The sequence below is a fragment of the Sylvia atricapilla genome, chromosome 1 (genome assembly GCF_009819655.1).
Source record: "Sylvia atricapilla isolate bSylAtr1 chromosome 1, bSylAtr1.pri, whole genome shotgun sequence".
Lineage (NCBI taxonomy): Eukaryota > Metazoa > Chordata > Aves > Passeriformes > Sylviidae > Sylvia > Sylvia atricapilla.
The window spans coordinates 7880539-7891023 of record NC_089140.1 but is presented as its reverse complement, the minus strand read 5'-3'; the positions used below and the strand labels follow the sequence as shown (position 1 = coordinate 7891023).

The following is a 10485-nucleotide window of genomic DNA, read 5'->3' as shown; positions in this document are numbered from 1 at the left end:
GAGGTGAGGGTTTTTCCCACCCACCCCTGAGCCGCCCATTTCAGCCCCAGTGAAGGATGTCTGTGTGCTCATCCTCCCACAGCAGAAGCAGATGCAGAAATAAAGGCCTCACACTGCTCAACATCACCGTGCTCCAGACACCCCTCTGCTGATGGGAATCATGGTGACTGTCAATAAACTGATTAATCTGCTGCTTGACTGCTGCTGGAGCTGGAAGAAACAGTGCTTAAACTTTTGTCAAAGCTGCAGACACGCTGGGCAGGATTTAGCCCAGTGTATCCACGTTGGGCTCTACGTGGGAGTGAAGCAGAGGTGAGGTCAGCAGAGACTGGTGCCACTGGAACACTCATGTGGTGATGGTAGGTGTCACCAAGAGCCTACAACAGGCCACTGCTCTTCTGCACCAGGAGCTGGAGGTTAAGGAGGGCTTCATATGGGGAACAGAGAGCCCAGGCTCATGTAGATGCCCACATCCACACACCATTTGCAGATCCAGTCTTCTGCCAGTTGTCCCCCTGCCCGTGTTGTTCCTCAGAGAATGTTCTGACCATTCCTTACTCTCCCACCACTTCTCCCTGTAATGCCTGGCTGTTTCCAGCCTTCCTGGTGCCGCCCAGCTCCAGGAAACAACAACAAGTTCCCATCTCATTCAAAATCCATGAAAAAACCTTATAGAAATGTTAAATCATCCAAGTGGACCCTTAGAAGCAAGGAATGGTTCTGCTCTGTGCAAAGCCTGCAGGAAAAATTCAAACCCTAACCCAAAAATTCATGGTGGGTGGACACCCATTGAGTCGAGGCTCGCTGAGGCGGGTGCAGCACTAAATGCAGCACACAAAACCCGTGACTGAGCTGGCCAAATCCATGCCAGCTCTCTGGGCTGCTGCTCCCTGGCTGTAGTGGCACCATGTCCCCCACCTGCATGAGGCCAAGCACATCAGCACCTCCCAAAGGACCAGCACTGGCAGCACCAGGGTGGCACCTGTGTGACCAGACATGCCACCCCTGCCTCGGGGCACCCCGGGCCCTACTGTACATCCCTCCCTGTGTCCCCCTCTGCCCCTCTTCCCTGCACAGGAAAATGGAACTTGCCTTTTGTCTGGCAGGGGTCAGACAGAGCCGGTTTGTTCGATAAAGCTTTAACGCTCGGTGAACACGCAGAAAAGCTCAACCCGGGGCCCTTTGACAATCTCCATTGTTTTGCGGCTAAAAAAAAAAAAAAAAAAAAAAAAAAAAAAAAGAGAAAAAAAAGAAAAAAAGGAAGAAAAAAGAAAAAAAAAAAGGAAGGGGAAAAAAAAAGGCTGGTTCGATTTAAAACACCAAGTTCATGGCATTTCAAAGAGAAATGATACACAGCGTATGGATTTGTGTGATACGGGGAGATAAAGCTAGGAATAAAATGCCAGGCAGGAGCATTACAAATGCTGCTCTCGGGGGTGAGCCTGGTATTTTGCCATCTGATTATTTTAAGTGGTTTCTGTCTCTGCAGCAAAATCTCTGGCATTAGCTTCACATCCCAACTCAGCGTTTGGGGCAAAGTGTGGGAAAGGAAAAGGTGTGAAAAAAGATGAAAGAATAAGTGATACTTTGCCCTAATGTCTATCGTGCCTGGGAAATGGCACGTAGACGTGTGTACGGTCTGCTTCAGCCACACTGGGGTTCATTGTCTGCAAAATTCATAAGCCATGTAATGCATCAGTTGCCAAGCAAAGCTACGATATGGGAACCCTCCCTGCAGTTTATCGAAGGACTAAAATAAAATAAAATAAAATAAATAAAAAATAAAAAAGTGGACTCCTGAAAGCATCATATGAGCTGGCACGGAGGTCAGTTGATGGAATATTTCATTTATCGAACACGCGGTTGCCAAAATAAATAACTCGGGCAGGAAAGCAGTAGTCAGGAAATTGAATGTGGGTTGGGTTTTTTTTTGGTTTTTTTTTTTTTTTTTTGTCTCTGGCGAAGTTTCCCTTGAGTGATTTCCTTTGGAGGCTGCTGCTGCCCGCGGAGCGCATCCCTCTCCGGCTCCGGCGGCAGCCCAGGCACCGGCGGCGCGCTCCTCCCCGCCAGCCTCCGCCAAGAGAACAAAAATGGGCCGTTTCACTGTCCTTATAATGCACAGAGGAAATAGGATTAGGTCCAAATAGCAGCAAGGTAAGTAGGATTAATGGCTGGCTTAAATAAACTCTGCCGTTCCTTACAAGGCTGTGGGATATTGTTTCCGCCTGGCTGTGCTCCGTGCCAGGCTGCGCGCTGCTGTGCCCACGAGGTGCACGTGGAGATAAGGCTGGCGAGGGGGATTGGGAATTTACACCGCTCTGAGGATTTTTATTTTATTTTATTTTTTAATAAGAAACTTGGCTTTTGCCTTTGTGAGGCGATGAAACTCACCCCCGGGAGAGAAGGGTGGAAGGGTGAAGGGTTGAAAGGATGGAGACACGGAAGGATGGAGGGATGGGGAGAAGGAGGGATGGAAGGACGGAGGATGAGGGGATGCAGCCTTTGTGAACGCCTCTTGCCCCCTGGCGTCCCCTGGCTGCAAGGACAGCCGGGGATGGCGGGGACAGCGGGGAGGGGACCGGCGACACCGGGGACGGGGCCGGGGACACGGGGGGAGGTCGCCAGGGGCCGTGTCTGCCTCTCATCGCCTCTTCCCCCAAAACCCCAACCAACAAATGCAGCCAAACCGAGGCAAGCGACACCCCCGGGCAAAACTTTTTTCTCCCTCCTCAAAATACCTTCTAAAAATACGGATCCTGTCCAGTTCCTCAAATGTAGTTTGAAGGGCAGAAACGGGAAAAAAAAAAAAAAAAAAAAAAAAAAAAAAAAAAAAAAAAAAAAAAAAGAAAGTGCAAAATATTTAAAGAGTTGGTTGCTAGGAAAGGAATGTGGTGGCTTTTTTGGCATTTCTATCCTCTTTTGCATAGTCTCAGTTTCAGCTGGCAGACCAGGAGCTATGTGGTTGCCTCCATCAAATCTGTTTCTCATTGCAGGCTGACAAGATTTTAAGAAAGGTTCCTAATGACCGATACAGGCTGGCATCGCAGCCGAGTTTTGTAATTAAACGTTACTGAGCAGCGGCAGTAGCTGGGGATAAATGTCAAGGCGATTTTTTTTTTTTTTCTTTTTTTCCTTCCGCGATTTTCGGAGGAGAGTCTGGATATGTCACACGGAAATTGCAACTGCCAAAACAATCTACCAGGAGCACGTCAATAAAAAGAACTTGCACATACTTCCCCAGCGAGCCAAGGAAATGACACTTAGTGGCTGTCGATGCTGAGGATCTCCCAAATCCCCCAAAAAGCTGCAATTACCAAGGGCCCCGGCAAATGCCCCGTCCCGCTGCGGCGGGACCCGGCGCGCTCGATGCAGTCTGCACTCGTTAAATTGAATTTTACCCAGAAATGATGCTCGGTTGGCAAATTGACAGTAGGGAAATAAAAGAGGGAAAAGGAGAAGGATAAACGCGAGGGTTTTAGTGTGTGCTGGGGGAGAAGCTGTGGTGACAGTGAGATGCGGGCACTGCAATGGGATGCTCGGGAGGGGGCTCAGGCGGGGGAGCCCAGCCAATCTCGGGTACCAATCCCTTCCCCTCTGACCCAAACCCGCCGTGCCCTGAGGAGGTGGGACCAAACCCAGTCAGCCAGATTGCCTGATGCTTATCTTCCTGTCTGTCTTTGGACTTTCTGTCTTTTTCTTTTTGATTTTTCTCCTTCCTTCCTTCCTTCCTTCCTTCCTTCCTTCCTTCCTTCCTTCCTTCCTTCCTTCCTTCCTTCCTTCCTTCCTTCCTTCCTTCCTTCCTTCCTTCCTTCCTTCCTTCCTTCCTTCCTTCCTTCCTTCCTTCCTTCCTTCCTCCTTCCTTCCTTCCTTCCTTCCTTCCTTCCTTCCTTCCTTCCTTCCTTCCTTCCTTCCTTCCTTCCTTCCTTCCTTCCTTCCTTCCTTCCTTCCTTCCTTCCTTCCTTCCTTCCTTCCTTCCTTCCTTCCTTCCTTCCTTCCTTCCTTCCTTCCTTCCTTCCTTCCTTCCTTCCTTCCTTCCTTCCTTCCTTCCTTCCTTCCTTCCTCTCTCTCTCTCGTTGCTCCCTTCCCTTCCCTTCCCTTCCCTTCCCTTCCCTTCCCTTCCCTTCCCTTCCCTTCCCTTCCCTTCCCTTCCCTTCCCTTCCCTTCCCTTCCCTTCCCTTCCCTTCCCTTCCCTTCCCTTCCCTTCCCTTCCCTTCCCTTCCCTTCCCTTCCCTTCCCTTCCCTTCCCTTCCCTTCCCTTCCCTTCCCTTCCCTTCCCTTCCCTTCCCTTCCCTTCCCTTCCCTTCCCTTCCCTTCCCTTCCCTTCCCTTCCCTTTTCCCCCATTCCCTCTGGGATCCAGCTCATTCCTGCTCGGTGTCCGTGTCCCTTCTCACCGCACTATTCCCGAAGGACTCTCCCTCTCTCTCCCTCTCTCTCTCCCGGCCCGTGGGATCCGCGGAGTTTCCGCGGGGGATCCTCGGAGCTGTCGGGACTCCTCGGCCCCGGGCTCGCCCCGAAACCTCTATTAATTTATTGAAAAGCGCATTAAAAGCATCTCCGGCGGCCGGGCGAGCGCGGGGCCGGATTCATCCATATGCATGCGGAAAGTTTCGCGGCGGCGGCGGCAAGCCGGGAGTGGGGAGGGGTGGGGGGAGCGCAAATTGCGAAGTTAAATATTTGTTTTTAATTTTCTGGCTCAAAAATTTTAACTAAGAGGCGGGATTCCGGCCGCTCTAATGTGCTTGCATAAATGGCTTTGTTATTACTATTTTCCTGCTAAAACAACATTGGTTTCTGGCGCTGACACGCGGGGTTTGGAATCCGGGCAGGATCTGCCGTCTCGGATGGAAAAGCCGAGCGCAGACACCGCGGCCGGGGCCGCCCGCCCGAACCCGCGCAGAATTAACCCATCCCGGCCCTCCGATTAGCTTTTAATTAGATTTCCCGATTATACACATGTTTAAAGGACAAGATTGAGTGTTTATGAAGGGAGATTTCCTCGAGTGTCTGTTTGATTAAACGTATTTACAATAACTCCGGTAGTTAAACATTGTCACATTTTAGGCGACGGTTTAATGGGAGTCTGATTTTAAGACGGGAAAAAGTTGCAGGGAATGGCGGGCTCCAGTCTGCTCAGGGGCTTGGAGTTTATATTTTATTTTATTTTATTTTACTTTATTTTATTTTATTTTATTTTATTCTATTCTATTCTATTCTAGTCTAGTCTAGTCTAGTCTAGTCTAGTCTATTCTACTTAAATTTAATATTTTCTTTCATATATTTTTAATTATTTTAAAATTTTATTTTACTTTTTCTTTTTTCTTCTACCTTCATTTACCTTCTTTTATTTCCGTCAGTCATTACAACCAATGAACCGCGGAACCCGGGGCCAGTGGCCCTACAGCCAGATAAAAGGGTCTTTAGGAGCCCCCGCGCCCCGCGGAGCCCCAGCGCGGAGCTGAGGATGCGCACCCGCGGCCACAGAGAGCCGGGGAGAACCCCCTGGGCTGGGGGTGCTGCTCCTCAGGGCACAAACCGCAGCAGGAGGAGCTTTATTTATTTTTAATATAATTATTTTTCTATTTTTTTCTTTCATTGCTTTTTTTTTTTTTTTTTTTTTTTTTTTTTTTTTTTTTTTTTTTTTTTTTTTTTTTAGCACCACTTTTTACGATGATTCTCCCGCTCCTGCCCCGCAAAGGGCAGCAGAGATGCGGGGACAAGGCGCCCCGTCCATGCAGCACCGCTCTGCCCTGGGGTGCACAGGCTCTTCCTCCTCCTCCTCCTCCTCCTCCTGCCCTCGGGATCCCCAGCCCCGGGAGCCCGCAGCTCCTCAGCCCTGGCTGCCTCAGGTCCTGTCATGGGGAGAGAAACCTCCCCGAATTCCCACCCCCTGACACTCTGCTGTGACATCCCAAACGCACTGGGACATCCCACTGCCTGATTTGTTCTAATTTCCCCTCTCGGTGTATCATTTCATCGTGGAGAAGGCTTTCTACCCCTTTCTTTCCTTTTTTTTTTTTTTTTTTTGGAGGAGGAAAGCTCCATCTGAGAACACATCTCTCTTTTTGTCTTGCTTATTAGATATAATTTAACATAAAACGCCTGTTATAATTACTGATTATACAAGGGATCCCTTGTTTTTGCAAGCTACTAACAGGATTAGCTAACAAGTGCTAGATTTCAAATTAACCATAAACATTACGCTGGAATTAATTTTATTGCACTGGAGAGGAGGGAAGGCGTGAATTTAGGGATGAGGGATGAGGGCATGGAGTGGTTCTGGGAGCCTTTTGCCCAGAATCGCTTTCCCCTTGCCCAAGCTGTCCACACTGGGCAGCAGCATTGCCCCTGTAAAGCCTATGAAGGCATCATTTTAATTATAAAAAATTACAAAAAAAGCTCAATTGGAAAAAAAAAAAATCCCTTCTAAAGTGTTGTCTTGGGAGGGTTGGAGTGCCCTGATCCATCCTGGGTCAGAGCAGCAGCTCAGCCCCTCTTGCCCGTTGCCTTCTCCGTGCCACAGGAAATGGAGGGCTATAAAAAAACCTATTACAGATGAGTTAATTAATGGTAATTGGAAAAGGGACCTTCCCTACGTAAAATCGTCTTTCACCACAAAAGAGCATTTAAAAATAATCTGAGCGGGGAAAAAAAAAATCCAAATACCACAACACCATAATGAAGCTTTTGAGTAAAAAAAAAAAAATCTCATGTTTTCATTGCTGAGGAGGGCAGGGAGGAGGGAAGTTCCCCCAGCTCCAGCCTGGGTCCTGCTCCTGCCAAAGAGAGCTGCTCCTCTCACATGCTCATGGTCTGCCATCAGCTCTGCCTGCCCCACCAGCCCTGGCTGGAGTCCCAGCTTCCTTCCACATGGAAAAGAGCTTTCCCTGGGAAAGGGGGCCCTGGAGGGGCTCAGCCCCGAGCACAGGCTCCTGGGGACACCACTGCAGGGCAGGGGTCCCTCTCCTCCCTGCCACCTCTCCTCTCTGCTCTCCATCCTTCCACCAGAGCTTCAGCTCCTTAGGCCTGACGGAAAGTAAATCCTTTTAATGAGTCAAATAATTTTGGACACAAGAAATTTTCCCCCCTCTCCTTTGTAATTAGAGCTGGCCGCGTGTCTAAAATGATCTGCTTTCCAGAGGGAAACAATAATTGAATTGTTGGGTGTCTCCCGAGCTTTGCAGGGCTCCGGGAAGGCTGCGAGGGAAGCTGAGCCATTCTCTTGTTAGTGCCTGCAATGAGAGCGAGACACCCTAGAATTCAATTACCCGGCTCCTCCAGGAACCGTTATAATTATAACGTCAAGTTGTTTTTTAAAATTTCATAATTATGCTTTAGGATCCTTGCGTGGATGTTTGGGAATGCGCCTGCCCAGCCCCAGCCCCTCCACACCCCCGTCCTTGGCTTCAGCCTCTTCCCTGTCTGTGCTTCAGTGGTGTTCCTCTCTCCCTGCACCCAAGGGTGCTCGGGGTGCTGGCTCTCTTCATCCCTGACCTGGCACCCACTGAGTCCTCCTCTGCTCCGTGCCACTGGACTGTGTCACTGTGGTGACACCCCACACGGTGTCTGTGGGCTGGTGACACATCCCTGGGCCAGGTCTCCTCTCTGCCAAGTTGATTCCCACGCACAGCCATTCCACAAGAGTTGATCAGATTAATCAGTTACAGAAAGTTTTGTTTTCAGCTGGTTGAGAGGTGTCCAAGGTCCTCCCTTCAGTAGAGGGGTGAGATTTGGGGCGTGCCAGGTGGTGCTGGGGGCTTTAGGAGTGGGGTGCCACCAGAAGAGCTCTGCCTGTGCCCAGGCGGGCATTTTACCTACAAATGGAAATGTAAAATCCTGAAAAAACTTTCCCATTCCTTTTGCGGGTGGAAATAAAAAGCTTGAAAGGCTTGACACACCACGGGCAATGCTGTGCAAGCTTGGCCTGGCAGCAGCATTATTTTTGGAGAGTGGTTGAGTTACTTTTAGGCTCTATTTAGAAAAGCGGCTCAGACTTTAACATTCCTGTCGAAATGAGAGAGCTGTGAACCTGTCCTGCTGCAGAGCCCTGGTTCAGTGCTGCTTCTCTCCCCTGTCCTCACCATGTCCCTGCTGCAGACCCACTGTGTCTTGCTGGGCACGTGCCCTGGGAAGTGGCTGCCCAGGACTCGTTTGTGCAGAACGCAGCACTGGGCTGCCAGGTACTCTGCTGGATGGAGATCTGGCTGTGCAGTGCTCTTTGAGGTGTTCAGTGAAGGAGATTCTTCTCTAAGACAAGAAGCTGGGAAATTGCAGAATGGCAGAAGAGCAAGAAGACCAAACGGAGGGAATGTGGAAGAATCATGACCACTCTGAGCTGCTCCTGTGAGGAAACAGTGAGCAGAAAATGGTGAGCAGAAAAGGTAAATCCAGTCAGACTCAGCACACAGGTAATTGCAGCACAATCTGTTTTCCAGTGGTGTGCTAAAGCCCCAGCATCCTACCATCAGAGAGATCTGTGGTATCCTGCTTTGGTTCTCCTCACCAAAGCTGAATGAGGCCCAAGAACGTTCCAGAGCTTCATCCAGCCCAGTTTCCAGTGTCAAATCATGAAGGGTCTGACTCACACTGGGGTGTGGGCTCTTTTTTGCAGAGCTCCTTGCAGTGCTGGGCAAGGTCTCCCCAGGGGCTTGCACAGAGGACTCTGCTGGGTGTTGGCCGTGTCCCTTTTCTGTAGAGAGAGAAATTGGCCATGTCTCTCGCTCCCCATATCCAGGGAAGGGTTGCAAAGCACAGCAGGAACAAGCAGCAGTACCCTGGTGTTGTCCCCTCCTGCCCTACAGGCATTTGCCAGGAAAGCCTGACAGCCTCAGGCAGAAAGCTGGTTTATCAAAGGAGTCCTGGTGACCACCAGGACAGGTGCCACCAGAATAACCTTATTTTGATCGTGCATCTTACACTTGGCTGCTGAAAACAGCTTCTGAGCCTGAGCCCAGGTCCTGAGGAGGCTGGTGAACACCACTGCCTTTGTGGATGCACATTGCTGTCTGGCCAAGGAGCAGAAAAAGAAGAGCTTGTCTTGATATTTGCAGGTCAGAGCCCCCTGTAGCAGTTGTGGCACTGGGACAGGAGAGCAGAGAGGAATACACAATGACTGTGCTGGTTTCAGACTGGGAATAGATTCACTTTTCATTCTCTCAGACAAGCAATTAGAGCTGTCTCCCCAAGCAGTTCCCACCCAGTGAGGAGTTCCAAAATATGAAAATTCTTCCCTTTCATATTATTTTCCAGATGTTCAGTCTTCGCTTCCCTTTATTAATGCTCCTTTTGCCAGGGTGATTCATTTAACAATTAACTTAGGCATAGGGTGTAGCAGCTGTTACAGATATTACCTGTGCCTCTAAGGCAAAGCCTTCTTGCTGTTGTTTTTATCCGTCTCTTCTTTCCTTCTAGGCCTTTAATAACCTGTAAGAATATCTTTAAATTAGTGGGAAGCTGATTCCTCAACCAGGTCAACAGATGGCTCACTTGGACCTGCCTTCAATTAAGCAGGTGGAACATGCCCAAGGAGCAGGCAGACAAATTCAGCTGCTCTTTCCCCAAACTCCACCTCAGATCTGATGGGAAAGAATTATTCACCAGCTCCTGTGTGAGGCTACTTGTTCTGTTGACCTCCTAACTTTGCATTCAGACTTTCCTGCACCCTTCAGGAGAGTGATCCTTCCCATGACAATGAGCTGTGGCTGTGATGATGCTGAGGTTACTGTGCATTGCTGGCTTTATGGTCTACTTCCAACCCTAAAAGTTGGGAATCGTTGGGATTGCCCAAAAGAAACCCAAAAGATTGTTGGGAAAACTCCCCAAATCCTAGTTTTTCTCATCATTATCACTGATGGAGGTCTTTGGTTCCCATATTAGTGGACATTTCAGTGTCCTTCAGATGGGGTTCAAACCTTGAGCCTCCTGCTGTTTTGGTTTGGGATGAGAGGAAACAGCCTCAAGTTGATCCAGGGGAAGTTTGGATTGGATATTAGGAAAACTTTCTTCTCCTTAAGGGTTTTCAAGCAGTGGAACAGGCTGCCCAGGGCAGTCACCATCCCTGGAAGTCTCCGTGAGATGAGTAGATGAGACACTTAGGGATATGATTTAAATGATGGACTTGGCAGTGCTGGGCTACCAGCAGGACTTGATGACCTTTAATGTTATTCCAGTGGGATTCTACGATTCTGAGATGTCTCACATCCTCTCCGTGGTCTTCAGCTGCCAGTTTTGGAGGCTATGTGTCTCCTGTGCCAAATCCACCACTATTGGGGTTCCCTTGGATACCTTGTGGTGTCTACAATTATGGGAATGTTTATCCTTTGAGCTGAGTTCCACCAAGGGAATCACGAGCCCCCAGGTTGTACCTTCAATCTGTGTTCAGTACAGACCTGTTTGTACTGTGCTGGGACTCTCATCCCAGCAGCACCACAAGCTGTGGGAGTAAGGGTGAAGCAAAAGCTAAACAGTGGCAGCAGGACCTGCCCTGG

At 49.4% G+C, this 10485-nt stretch overlaps 1 long non-coding RNA gene across 1 annotated transcript; it reads right to left on the bottom strand.

Annotated features, from left to right (window-relative positions):
• Nucleotides 1-1918: 1918 nt before the first annotated feature.
• LOC136363011 (uncharacterized) lies at nucleotides 1919-4429 on the bottom strand. Its single transcript, XR_010743888.1, has 2 exons — nucleotides 4393-4429; nucleotides 1919-2108 (listed from the first exon to the last, which is right to left on the bottom strand). It is a non-coding gene; the product is annotated as an uncharacterized lncRNA (long non-coding RNA).
• Between the last annotated feature and the right edge of the window lie 6056 nt (nucleotides 4430-10485).